A 14,347-nucleotide genomic window follows, 5' to 3' on the forward strand; every position below is an offset into this window, starting at 1 on the left:
AAGCTTAGAGTGGAAGTCTAAACCTTTAGACAAAAGGAAAGTGAATCCCTCTATGAAGCTTGGGAAAGATACAAGCAATTGATCAGAAGGTGTCCTTCTGACATGCTTTCAGAATGGAGCATCTTATGTATATTCTATGATGGTCTGTTTGAATTGTCCAAGATGTCATTAGACCACTCTACTGGTGGATCTCTTCATCTGAAGAAAACGCCTGCAGAAGCCCAGGAACTCATTGAAATGGTTACAAATAATCAGTTCATGTACAGTTCTGAAAGAAATTCTGTGAATAATGGGATGACTCAGAAGAAAGGAGTTTTTGAGATTGATACTCTGAATGCCATATTGGCTCAGAATAAAATATTGACTCAGCAAGTCAATATGATTTCTCAGAATCTGACTGGATTGCAAGCTGCATCCGGCAGTACTAAAGAAGCCTCCTCTGAAGGAGAAGCTTATGACCCTGAGAATCCTGGAATGGAAGAAGTGAATTACATGGGAGAATCCTATGGAAATACTTACAATCCTTCATGGAGGAATCATCCTAATTTCTCATGGAGGGATCAGCAGAAGCCTAATCAAGGCTTTAATAATAATAATGGTGGGAGAAATAAGTTTAGCAATAGCAAGTCTTTTCCATCATCTTCTCAGTAACAGATAGAGAATTCTAAGCAGAGCCTCTCTGACTTAGCAACCATAGTCTCTGATCTAACTAAGACCACTCAAAGTTTCATGATTGAAACAAGGTCCTCCATTAGAAATCTGGAGGCACAAGTGGGTCATTTGAGCAAAAGAGTTACTGAAACTCCTCCTAATACTCTTCCAAGCAATACAAAAGAGAATCCCAAAAGAGAATGCAAGGCCATAACTATATCCAAAGTGGCTGAACCTGGAGAGAGTAAAAAGGAAGTGATTTCCAGTGAGGAAGACCTCAATAGACGTCCACTGACCACTAAGGAGTTCTCTAGTGAGGAACCAAAGGAATCTGAGGCTCATTTAGAGACCATAGAGATTCCATGGAATTTAATGCTGCAGTTCATGAGCTCCAATGAAGATTCTTCCTCTGATGAGGTTGAAGATGTTGTTGAAGAGCAAGTTGCTCAGTATCTAGGAGCAATCATGAAGCTAAATGCCAAGCTATTTGGTAATGAGACTTGGGAGGATGAACCTCCATTGCTCATCAATGAACTGAATGCTTGGGCTCAACTGAAATTACCTCAGAAGAAACCGGATCCCGGAAAGTTCTTAATACCTTTTACCATAGGCACCATGACCTTTGAGAAGGTTTTGTGTGACCTAGGGTCAGGAATAAACCTCATGCCACACTCTGTAATGGAGAAACTAGGGATCTTTGAGGTACAAGCTGCAAGATTTTCACTAGAATTAGCAGACAAATCTAGGAAACAGGCTTATGGACTTGTAGAGGATGTCTTAGTGAAGGTTGAAGGCCTTTACATCCCTGCTAATTTCATAATCCTAGACACTGGGAAGGATGAGGATGAATCCATTATCCTTGGAAGACCCTTCCTAGCCATAGCAAAAGCTGTGATTGATGTTGAAAGATGAGAGTTAGTCCTTCAATTGAATGAAGACTACCTTGTGTTTAAGGCTCAAGGAAGCTTCTCTTAATACAGAGTCAAACAGAACCCCCACACTCAAATTCTAAGTTTGGTGTTGGGAGGCCATCATTAAGCTCTGAGTCTCTGTGAAGCTCTCTAAGAGCTCACTGTCAAGCTATTGACATTAAAGAAGCGCTTATTGGGAGGCAACCCAATGTTATTTAATTATATCTATTTTTTTCCATTGCTATGTTATGTTTTCTTTAGGTTGATGATCATGTGGAGTCATAAAAATAGCTGCAGAATTAAAGTGGAATAAAAAACAACATAAAAAACAACACACCCTAGAGAACAGGCTTACTGGCGTTTAACGCCCAGTCTGGCAGCATTCTGGGTGTTAAATGCCAGAATTGGCAGATAGACTGGCGTTTAACGCCAGAAAAGGGTGTCTGGCTGTGTGGCTGGCGTTAAACACCAGAATTGGCAGACAGACTGGCGTTTAATGCCAGAAAAGGGTGTCTGGTTGGTGTTAAACGCCAGAAAAGAGCATCATCCTGGCGTTTAATGCCAGGAAAGGTAGCAGAGAAGGTGTTAAAAGCCAGAATTGGCACACAGAGGGCGTTTAAACGCCAGAAAGGTGTAGGGACCCAAATTCCTTGACACCTCAGGATCTGTGGACCCCACAGGATCCCCACCTACCCCACCTCTCTTTCTCTCCTCTTCACACCTTTCCATAATACTCTTTCCCAAACACCATTCACCTATCAAGTCCTACCCTCTTTCCCATAATCTCTTCACCACTCACATCCATCCACTATTCCCCAAAAACCCATCATAAAACCTCTAGAAAGAGGAAAGGGAAGGCAATTGCTTCTACCTCTGAATCATGGGAGATGGAGAGATTCATCTCAAAAGTCCATCAAGACCACTTCTATGAAGTTTTGGCAAAGAAAAAGGTGATTCATGAGGTCCCCTTCATGCTCAAAAAGAGTGAATATTCAGAGAACCGACGCGAGGTTCGGAGAAGAGGTTGGGAAACTCTCACCAACCCCATCCAACAAGTCGGAATCTTAATGGTTCAAGAGTTCTATTCTAATGCATGGATCACTAAGAATCATGATCAAAGTGTAAACCCGAACCCAAAGAATTGGCTCACAATGGTTCGGGGGAAATACTTGGATTTCAGTCCGAAAACTGTAAGGTTGGCATTCAACTTGCCAATAATGAAAGGAGATTCTCATTCTTTCACTAGAAGAGTCAACTTTGATCAAAGGTTAGACCAAGTCCTCACAGACATTTGTGTGGAAGGAGCACAATGGAAGAGAGACTCAAGAGGCAAGCCGGTTCAATTGAGAAGGCCTGACCTTAAACCCGTGGCTAGGGGATGGTTGGAGTTCATCCAATGCTCTATCATTCCCACTAGCATCCGGTCCGAAGTAACTGTGGATCGGGCTATCATGATCCATAGTATCATGATTGGAGAGGAAGTGGAAATTCATGAGATCATATCTCTAGAACTATACAAAGTGGCCGACAAGCCATCCACTTTGGCAAGGTTAGCCTTTCCTCATCTTATCTGTCACCTATGCAATTCATCTGGATTTGTCATAGAGGAAGATATCCTCATTGAAGGGGACAAGCCCATCACTAAGAAGAGGATGGAGCAAACAAGAGAGCCTACTCATGGACCTCAACAAGAGCATGAGGAAATTCCTCATCAAGAAATCCCTGAGATGCCTCAAGGGATGCATTTCCCTTCACATAACTATTGGGAGCAACTAAGAATGGAGCGCCAAGAGCACTCCATCATCCTCCATGAAATCAGAGAGGACCAAAAGGCCATGAGAGAGGAGCAACAAAGGCAAGGAAGAGACATAGAGGAGCTCAAGCACTCCATAGGATCTTCAAGAGGAAGAACTAGCCGCCGTCACTAAGGTGGACCCGTTCTTTAATTTCCTTGTTCTTATTTTTCTATTTTTCATTTCTATGCTTTATGTTTTCTCTATGTTTGTGTCTTCATTACATGATCATTAGTGTTTAGTGTCTATGTCTTAAAGCTATGAATGATTCCATGAATCCCTCACCTTTCTTAAATGAGAAAGGTTTTTATTTGCAAAAGAACAAGAAGTTCATAATTTTGAAAATTATCTTGAAATTAGCTTAATTATTTTGATGTGGTGGCAATACTTTTTGTTTTCTAAATGAATGCTTGAACAGTGCATATTTTTGATAGTGAAGTTTATGAATGTTAAAATTGTTGGCTCTTGAAAGAATAATGAAAAAAAGAGAAATGTTATTGACAATCTGAAAAATCATAAAATTGATTCTTGAAGCAAGAAAAAAGCAGTGAAAAATACAAAGCTTGCGAAAAACATGGCAAAAGATAAAGAAAAAGAAAGAAAAAGAAAAAGCAAGCAGAAAAAGCCAATAACCCTTTAAACCAAAAGACAAGGGTAAAAAGGATCCAAGGCTTTGAGCATTAATGGATAGGAGGGCCCAAAGGAATAAAATTCTGGCATAAGCGGCTAAATCAAGCTGTCCCTAACCATGTGCTTGTGGCGTGAAGTTGTCAAGTGAAAAGCTTGAGACTGAGAGGTTAAAGTCGTGGTCCAAAGCAAAAAGAGTGTGCTTAAGAACTCTGGGCACCTCTAACTGGGGACTCTAGCAAAGATGAGTCACAATCTGAAAAAGTTCACCCAGTTATGTGTCTGTGGCATTTATGTATCCGGTGGTAATACTGGAAAACAAAATGCTTAGGGTCATGGCCAAGACTAATAAAAGTAGCTGTGTTCAAGAATCAACATACTAAACTAGGAGAATCAATAACACTATCTGAATTCTGAGTTCCTATGGATGCCAATCATTCTGAACTTCAAAGGATAAAGTGAGATGCCAAAACTGTTCAGAAGCAAAAAGCTACTAGTCCCGCTCATCTAATTGAAACTAATCTTCATTGATATTTTTGAAACTTATTGTATATTGTCTTCTTTTTATCCTATTTTGTTTTTATTTGCTTGGGGACAAGCAACAATTTAAGTTTGGTGTTGTGATGAGCGGATAATTTATACCCTTTTTGGCATTATTTTTATATAGTTTTTAGTATGTTTTAGTTACTTTTTATTATATTTTTATTAGTTTTTATGCAAAAATCACATTTATGGACTTTACTATGAGTTTGTGTGTTTTTCTATAATTTCAGGTATTTTTTGGCTGAAATTGAGGGACCTGAGCAAAAATCTGATTCAGAGACTGAGAAAGGACTGCAGATGCTTTTGGACTCTGACCCTGCTGCACTCGAAATGGATTTTTTGGAGCTACAGAAGCCCAATTAGCGGGATCTTAATTGTGTTGGAAAGTAGACATCTTGGGCTTTCCAGCAATATATAATAGTCCATATTTTGCCCGAGATTGGATGGCCCAAACTGGCGTAAAACGCCAGCTAGAGACCCTTTTCTGGCGTAAAATGCCAGAACTGGCACCAAAACTGGAGTTAAACGCCCAAACTGTTATCCAAGCTGGCGTTTAACTCTAGAAATAGTCTATGCACGTGTAAAACTCAATGCTCAGCCCAAGCATACACCAAGTGGGGCCCAGAAGTGGATTTCTGCACTATCTACACTTAGTTACTTAATTTCTGTAAACCCTAGTAACTAGTTTAGTATAAATATCACTTTTTACTGTTGTATTCGCATTTTTTTTATCGATCTTTTGGATCAAGCTTATGCCATTGTTCACGTTTGGAGGCTGGCTATTCGGCCATGCCTAGACCTCTTTTCTCTTATGTATTTTCTATGGTGGAGTTTCTACATCTCATAGATTAAGGTGTGGAGCTTTGCTATTCTTCATGAATTAATGCAAGTACTATTAATTTTCTTTCAATTCACGCCTACTTCTTCTCCAAGATATACTCTCGTACTTAATTCAGTTAAGTCAGAATGAAAGGGGGACAATCACCCACTATCTTCGTTACTCGCTTAGCCAAGATCCGCGTGCCTGACAACCACAAGCGGTCTACATGATGTTCAACGTAGTCATTGGACGATAGCCAGAGTATATTCTCTTGGGTCTCTAATCCAAGATTTGCATCGCCTCTCCTAACAACAGAGCATCCGAATCCATGAGATTAGAACCTTCGTGGTATAGGCTAGAACCAATTGGTAGCATTCCTGAGATCCAGAAAGTCTAAACCTTGTCTGTGGTATTCCGAGTAGGATCTGGGAAGGGATGACTGTGTCGAGCTTCAAACTTGCGAATGTTGGGCGCAGTGACAGTGTGCAAAAGGATAGAGAGATCCTATTCCCACGCTAGTGAGAACTGACAGATAATTAGCCGTGCGGTAGCTGTGCCTGGTATTTTTGATCCGAGACGAGAAATCCGACAGTTGATTAGCCGTGCAGAGATTGTACCTGGTATTTTTCATCCGAGAGGATCATACAGCTTGCCATGGAAGGGAGCACGCATGATTGGAAGAAGACAATAGGAAAGTAGTGGTTCAGAAGCAACAAAGCATCTCCGAACGCTTATCTGAAATTCCCACCAATGAATTACATAAGTATCTTTATCTTATTTTATGTTTTATTTATCTTTTAATTGTCAAAACCTCATAACCATTTGAATCCGCCTGACTAAGATTTACAGGATGACCATAGCTTACTTCAAGTTGACAATCTCCATCGGATCGATCCTTACTCATGTAAGGTATTACTTGGATGACCCAGTGCACTTGCTGGTTAGTTGTGCGGAGTTGTGAAAAGTGTGATCACAATTCCGTGCACCAATAAACCATGTATAAAGATGCAAACATATGATGTATAGGTGACGTTACAGCCATAATGAATGATTATGAATATGTTTATGAATGAATATAGAATGATTATCTAAGTTACGAGTTTTCCTGTGTAAAGTACCTTGGCTTGCCACCATGTGTTCCAGGTTGAAATTCTATACTCTGTTGACCCTATGACGTAAGGGTGACCTAGGCACTTATAAATTCCTGGAAAGGTTAACCCCTATTGAGTAAAGTTTATATATATATATATATATATGAATTATGAATAGGAAGAGAAAAAGCTAAGCATAGACTCATGGGGATGCGCATCAGGGGATAGTCCAGGGTTTAGCAGCCGGACTTGTCGGGTTGGCTTGATAACCGACAGATGAGACTCATCAGCCATAGGACAGGCATGCATCATATGCATATTGTTTGAATTGCTTGTTTATGCATTAATCGGGATTGCGTAAGTGATTATAATATGCTATTTGTTATATTTGCTATCTGTATTACCTATATTCTATCTGTGTTTCCCATTGTCTGCTTGTTTGTCTTTGTAATTTCACCAGAGATGGAGGAACAGAGGAAAGGCGGAGAGATTTAGTGTTCTAGTTAAAGTTTTAGTTAGATTTAAGGAATTGGTTACGTTTAGGAAGCCTTAGTGAACCACCCTGATTCATGGTTTCTGTTGTAGTTCTTAAAGTTTTATAATCTGAGTGTCGGCGTTCTAGGATTGCCTCTGGCATTTTCAGGACCTTATATCTTATGTATGTGGCACATTTACCATGCTGAGAACCCCCGATTTTCATTCCATACAGATATTTGTGGTTTTTAGATGCAGGTCAGGCGGCACCTCGCTAGGTGTCTGGAGTTCTCCACAGCGAAGTGGGCTTTTTGGGATTATGTTTGTATTCTGTTTTGTTATATATATATATATATATATATATATATATATATATATATATATATATATATATATAAGGAGATCCAACAGTTACTCCTTAGTGCCTGTTGTGACAGTCATGATCAATTCAACCACCCTGCTCCTTTGTGGAAGAATCCAGAATTCTATGTTCGACTCCCCTTTAAAAGAATGAAGACATCAACCCTACAAAGGCCACGCATTCAGGGATGAACCCCGAAGATCTTAAGATGGCAAGAGCTGAATGTGCAGCCCTTCTTGTTCAAGGGCTCATTGAACCAACCAATTCTAACTGGGCGTGTCAAGCATTCTATGTTGAAAAAAGGGCTGAGCAAAACAGAGGAAAGAAGAGGCTTGTCATTGATTATAAACCTCTGAATGTCTTCTTACAAGATGAAAAGTTTCCTCTACCAAGAATCTCAGTTATCACACAGAGATTAAGTGGAGCAAAGATATTCAGCAAGTTTGATTTAAAAGCTGGATTTTGGCAAATTGGGCTCCATCCCGAGGATAGGTATAAAACAACATTCTGTATACCTGAAGCCCAATACCAATGGACAGTAATGCCATTTGGACTTAAAGTAGCCCCATCTCTCTTCCAAAAAGTAATGACCAAAATCTTTGAGCCCATATTACACTCCACACTCATCTACATTGATGATATCTTACTGTTCTCAAAAGACAGTGAAGCCCACAAAGCACTCCTGGCCCAATTCACTCAAATCATCAGAAATCAAGGAATCATGTTATCTTCAAAAAAGAGCTCTATTGCTAAGACAAAAATTGAATTCCTTGGGATGATCTTCGAAGATGGATTTTTTCAACCAGGAGAGCATCTCGCCAAAGAGTTAATCCATTTTCCTGATGAAAACATGACGGTCAAACAAGTCCAACAATTCCTGGGAATCATAAACTACATCAGAGACTTTATCCCAGATGTGACCAGACACACCAACCAGCTGTCAAAACTCCTAAAAAAGAAGCCCTCACCATGGGGACCTGAGCAAACCACAGCTGTCAAAACCCTGAAGAAGATAGAATAAGACCCCCCACCTTTAAAGATTCCCAGCACAAGAAAAAAGAATACTGCAGACAGATGCTAGTGATAAATTCTGGGGAGCTGTGCTACTTGAAGAAATTGATGGGACAAGACACTATTGCGCGCATGCTAGTGGACAATTCAAAGAATCTGAAAAACATTACCATGCCACTTACAAGGAGATTCTTGCTATCAAGAGAGGAATAGAAAAATTCAATTTTTATCTCAGTGCTTATCATTTCACTGTAGAAATGGATAACACCTCTTTCCCATCAATGCTGAAAATCAAGAAAAAAATCTTGTCAAACTCTCAATTGCTAAGATGGAAAGATTGGTTCTCCCGCTATAAATTCGAGGTGAAACACATTAAAGGACACCAAAACACACTTGCTGATTTCCTCTCCAGACCTACCAAAGAACCAATCCCAAAACCGATCCATTACATCTGTACCATGAGTTCCTACAATCCTCCATGCACCATTCCATTCCCTGACTGCCCACTTCACAAAAGTCCATACAGAAGAAAGATTGGTCCGTTTCCACTCAACGCAACACCCCAGACGGAGTTCCAAATAGACAGTCTAGCCAGACAAACCTTGTTCTACTGGCTACACCAGCTCCTTGTTATAACTCTAATCCATCCAAATCCAAAGTACTTCAACATGGATACCCCCTTTTGTACTGTACCAATAATCCAAGGACCTATACCAGAGGAAATGATGTGGTATATCTAGGCTCTTTCTTCCATGTATACGTGTGCTATCTTATTGCCACTCTTTCCTGTATATCACATCCTGTGTAACTGCACTTAAGCCCATTCTCATCTAGTCCGGTTATTCTCTATGTATGCACTACTTGAAGCATGGAGAGGAATGTTATATAATATGATTGAAAGGCACCAACTATGGAATAAACCCTCTAAGGCAAAACGGAAATTCTATTATTTTGTCACCTTACAGAGGAGTTATTTCACTGGGAGAAATTCTCACACCATGAACAGAGTCGATATTGTTGGATACACTACCATGTGGCCCACGGATGAGAAGACAATCCTGAATGCCTTAGCCAAATACCTTTGCCAACTGTGGCAACCTGGTCTGTATGGAGAAGGAGATCTAGTTGAAGGACTCCCGTTTCAAATAGATATTCCCCCAATAACTCTCCAAGAATTCCAGTCCATATTCATAACTTCAGGAATAATCAATCAATTTGGACAATACTCTTTTTATGCTCCAAGAGACCAGCCCAGCACGTCTACACAAATTCCAAACAGAAATGCTGAAGATATGAATTCTGAAGATCCAGATGGAAGAGTATATGCCTTACCACCAAGCCCAACTAGAATTGATGCAGGAATACCCAATGATGCTGAAGGCCTAAACTCAAACCCATATGACCCATATCTACAAGATGCCCAAGACCCGAATGAAGAAAACACTGAAGACCTGTTTGCATATCTACAAGACCCAGATATGGATCTTAGAGCTGTTAATTTGGCTTCTGATGACACATCATCTTTCTCAGATGGTGATGGAACCCTTCCAGAGGACTATTTCAAACCTTCCCTTTATTAGGACACTGTTGTTCCCACTATGTATAATTATGAGTGTGCTAAAATAAAGTGACCTCAGTCACATGCTTAGAAAATGCCAAAAAAGATAAGGCTTATCCTTATCCTCCAACTGGCATTGTATGATAGGTTTGTCTAGATTTCGTTATATGTATGTATGTATAGATTCTCCCTATGTATATATGTTTTACTTTTGCACCTCATAGAGTTTATGGAGAACTAGGGTTGCTTTTATGTATTTTGGGTTAAGGATTATTGACCTTGAGATTGATAGGGTGGATGGTTATTTTAGTTGTTGGCTACTGCAGAAGTGTAATCCTCTTGTACTTGATGGCATTGGTCGGTGTAATGTGCGGTACTAGAGCATAAACCACACACTCTAGGAGGTCCTTCAAGCTGGAGAATTTGAGGTGGGGCTTAGATGGCTTAGATTGATTGAGATGCCTTTTGTCCTTGGTGAATCTCTTTGAGGAGAGTGGTCATTTCTCCAAGCACTTTAGTCAAAGCCGATTCGGAAGGAGGTATATCCACCACACTCTTGGGATGATTGTTCCTCACTCTCACATGTTCGGTAGCTTCGGCGACATCATTGATCAAACTCCATGCTTCCGCCGCCGTCTTGTTCTTAGAAAGAGAACCACCACTTAGAAGCGGTGAGCAATCTCTTATACGGTGCACAAAGACCTCCAGTGAAATAGCTAATGAGCAAATGAGTATCCAACCCATGATGTGGACAAGATTCCAAGTTTCCAACAACCTCTTAAATTGAGTCCAATATTCATAGAGTGTCTCTTGGTCTCTTTGCATTATACCGAAAATTTCCTTCCAGATGTAGTTGGTCTTCGCCGGAGGAAAGAACTTATCTAAGAACTCTCTTCTCAATATGTCCCATTCAGTCACCACTTCATCAGGTTGGAAGTAGAACCATTCTTTTGCTTGCCCCTCAAGAGAGAAGGGAAAAGCAAAAACCACGATAGCAATCTCATCGGCACCATGCCTTCGAGCCATAGAGCAGGCTACTTGAAAGTCTCTCAAATGCCTAATGGGGTCATGACCCGGTAGTCCATGATAATTAGGAAGCAAGTTAATCAGACTATTCTTCAGCTCAAAATTAGGATCAAGATTTGGATACCTAGCTTGCAACAGTTGAAGAATGAGATCCGATGCTCCTTGTTCATGCAAGGTAATCCTACGTGGCTCCATCATGTGGTTTTTACCTGTAGTATGCAAAGATGGATCAGTAGTGCCAACAGCGAAATAGGAAGTTTCCTCATTGAATGTGGACTCTAGATCACTCTTGATTCTGTCTAGTGTTTCAAAAAGTTCCTCAAGAGAGGGTCGAAGTGCTAGCCGTGTAATCCATCTGCCGCCTAGCTTGCCGAGTATGTAGTAGAGCTCTTTCAATTTTGGGATCAAACTTGGCTAAGCTAGGATTCGGTTGAGACTGAGTCATTCAACTTAGAAGTCATAGCTCATGCATTAAAGAAAATCTAAACTAAAAATAAACTAATGAAAGAAAATAAACTATCTACACTGTGAGTGCTCAAATATCCTCCATAGCCAAGATTCTCTCAGGGTTGGCCCTACCTCCTACCAACAATACCAACACCAACCAAGCCTCTAGCTCATCTAGCCTTCCTTCCCAACCTATCCCAAACCCGAGGGGTAGCATCAATGCAATTACTTTGAGGAGTGGTACAACGCTTGAGGAAGTCGAGCCCAAGCCTATTAAGTTGGTGGAGGATGTTCCTAATGTAGAAGTTGGTGAAACAATGGAGATAGATGAAGATGAAAAGGAGGAAGAAGTCGCAAGGGAAGAAGAAGAACAATTGAGGATCAAGGAACCGAAGAGGAAGAACAACTTAAAGGAACAAATTCCTATACCTTTCCCTACGATAGCCAAGAAGATCAAGAAGCATGAGGAGCTTGATCCCAAGATAGTGAAAATCTTCAAGAATGTGGAGGTAACTATTCCACTCTTTGATGCCATACATCAAATATGCTAAGTTCCCGAAATATGCTAAGTTCCTTAAGGATGTGTGCACTCACAAAGAGAAGATTGGTGGACTAAGGATGAATCTATTAGGTAATTCTGTTTCTTCTGTGATGGATGATTTTCCTAAAAAATATAGTGATCCCGGTCCTTACTTGGTATCTTGTATGATTGGTGAGATTCAACTTAAGGATTGCATGTGCGACCTAGGGTCGTGTGCGAGCATTATTCCACTCTCGATTTATGAGAAGTTGAACCTTGCACTGTTGAGGCGATCCGGAGCTAGGTTTGTGCTTACAGACGAGAGTATAATTTCAGTTGTGGGTATTGCTGAGAATGTATTGGTGAGAATTCAGGACTTAATCTTTCCAGTGGATTTCTATATCTGAGAGACACCTCCCATTGATTCGGATAGCCATCCTCCATCTTACTTGGGAGGCCATTCTTGAAAACATCCTGGTTAAAACTAGATACATTTTTTGGGGATTATTCATTTGAGGCCAAAGGAAAGGTGGTAAAGTTCAATTTGGAAGAAACCATGAGACAACCTCTAGAGGTCCACTCAATTTTCGGTTGTGACATTATTGAAGATAATGTAGTTGAAGAACACTTTGGGAGTGAGGATGAGATAAGTGTCAATAGAGACTTGAGTATAAGATGACTTAGCAAGGAAAAAGGGAATTGATCCACAACTTCCACATTCTCAAGGAAACAAGGCACCCAATCATGGTGCAATTGACAAGTGGAAGCATCTTTCCTTGAAGAATACTCTTACTAAGGCTAACAAGAAGGACAAAATGGATGTCCTTGAAGATATTCCAAAGAGGTGATCATAAGCTCATGACCGTCTGATGAGCGGATAATTTATACCCTTTTTGGCATTGTTTTTAGTACGTTTTTAGTATGTTTTAGTTAGTTTTTATTATATTTTTATTAGTTTTTATTCAAAAATCACATTTTTGGACTTTACTATGAGTTTGTGTATTTTTCTGTGATTTCAGGTATTTTCTGGCTGAAATTGAGGGACTTGAGCAAAAATCTGATTCAGAGGCTGAAAAAGGACTGCAGATGCTGTTGGATTCTGACCCTCCTACACTCGAAGTGGATTTTCTGGAGCTACATAAGCCCAATTGGCGCGCTCTTAATTGAGTTGGAAAGTAGACATCCTGGGCTTTCCAGCAATATGTGATAGTCCATACTTTTCCCGAGATTTTATGGCCCAAACTGGCGTTCAAAGTCAGCCCAAGGAATTCTGGCGTAAAACGCCCAAACTGGCACCAGAATTGGAGTTAAACGCCCAAATTGGCACCAAAGCTGGCGTTTAACTCCAGGAATAGCCTAAGCACGAAAAAGCTTCGATGCTCAGCCCAAGCACACACCAAGTGGGCCCCGGAAGTAGATTTCTGCACTATCTGCGCTTAGTTACTAATTTTTTGTAAACCCTAGTAACTAGTTTAGTATAAAAACTACTTTTATATGTCTTTTGATAATCTTTGATCATATCATGTAACTTTTACACTTTGAGACCTCCATGGGAGGCTGGCCATTTGGCCATGCCTATCCTATTTTCACTTTCGTATTTTCAACGGTGGAGCATCTACACCCATAGATTAAGGTGTGGAGCTCTGCTGTTCTTTATGAATCAATGCAATTACTACTATTTTTCTATACAATTAACGTGTACTTATTCTCCAAGATACACTATTGTTATTAATTCAGTTAAGTCAGAATGAATGGGCAACCCGTGACAATCACCCAATCTTCGTTACTCGCTTAGCCAAGATCCGCGTACCTGACAACCACAAAGCGGTCTACATGATGTTCAACGTAGTCATTGGATGCCAGCCAGAGTATATTCTCTTGGGTTTCTAACAAAACATTCGTGGTATAGGCTAGAATCATTGGCAGCATTCCTGAGATCCGGAAAGTCTAAACCATGTCTGTGGTATTCCGAGTAGGATTCGGGATCTGGAAAGTCTAACCTTGTCTGTGGTATTCCGAGTAGGATCTAGGAAGGGATGATTGTGACGTGCTTCAAACCTGCGAATGTGGGGCGCAAGTGACAGTGCGCAAAAAGACAATGGTCCTATTCCGACGCTAGCGGGAACCGACAGATGATTAGCCCTGCGGTGACAACGCATATGGATTTGTTTTCATCCGAGAGAATCATACAGCTTGCCATGGAAGGAGGTAACGCATGGTTGGAAGAAGGCAGTAGGAAAACAGAAGTTCAGAAGCAACATAGCATCTTCATACGCTTATCTGAAATTCCCACCAATGAAATACATAAGTATTTCTATCTTATTTTATGTTTTATTTATATTTTAATTATCAAAACCTCAACCAATTTAATCCGCCTGACTGAGATTTACAAGATGACTATAGCTTGCTTCAAGCCGACAATCTCCGTGGGATGGACCCTTACTCATGTAAGGTATTACTTGGACGACCCAGTGCACTTGCTGGTTAGTTGCATCGGAGTTGTGAATAAAAAGT

At 40.4% G+C, this 14,347-nt stretch overlaps 1 non-coding gene across 1 annotated transcript; it reads right to left on the reverse strand.

The window, feature by feature from the left end:
- On the reverse strand, positions 1–108 carry LOC148568207 (small nucleolar RNA R71). The gene has a single exon (XR_015881947.1). It is a non-coding gene; the product is annotated as a small nucleolar RNA R71 (small nucleolar RNA).
- Positions 109–14,347: the final 14,239 nt, after the last annotated feature.

The sequence above is a fragment of the Arachis ipaensis genome, chromosome B4 (genome assembly GCF_059453495.1).
Source record: "Arachis ipaensis isolate K30076 ecotype BB chromosome B4, ASM5945349v1, whole genome shotgun sequence".
NCBI lineage: Eukaryota > Viridiplantae > Streptophyta > Magnoliopsida > Fabales > Fabaceae > Arachis > Arachis ipaensis.